The sequence below is a fragment of the Marmota marmota genome, unplaced genomic scaffold (assembly GCF_001458135.2).
Source record: "Marmota marmota marmota unplaced genomic scaffold, marMar, whole genome shotgun sequence".
NCBI classification, from domain to species: Eukaryota; Metazoa; Chordata; class Mammalia; order Rodentia; family Sciuridae; genus Marmota; species Marmota marmota.
Genome location: NW_026000081.1, coordinates 3,916,551 through 3,916,900, shown reverse-complemented (window position 1 = coordinate 3,916,900; position 350 = coordinate 3,916,551).

Genomic DNA, 350 nt, shown 5'->3' with positions numbered 1-350 from the left:
GAGAATGTACTTGGGGAAGAGCTGTGTCCTTGCGTGCAGGAACCCAGAGAATAGGGAACAGAAACGGACTGTGTAATTAAGTGCAAAATTGCCTACGCCCAAAGTAAAGGCAACTTTTAGAGTCTCTAGGCTAAGAGTAGACAGTTTAATACTAGGGCTGGCTTCCCAACTTCTGCTCTCCCCTCATCTGTGACTGGAGGGTCACCTTGAAAGAGAGGAAAGGGGGATGTGGGTCTGGGCGGGGGCCATCCCATGGATCCCAGACATACTCCTGCCAAAGTCTCTTCTTCCCTCTGAGACCCATCTGGAAGCTGAGTGGTGAACAGAGAAACTTCAGATGGGCTCTGCAC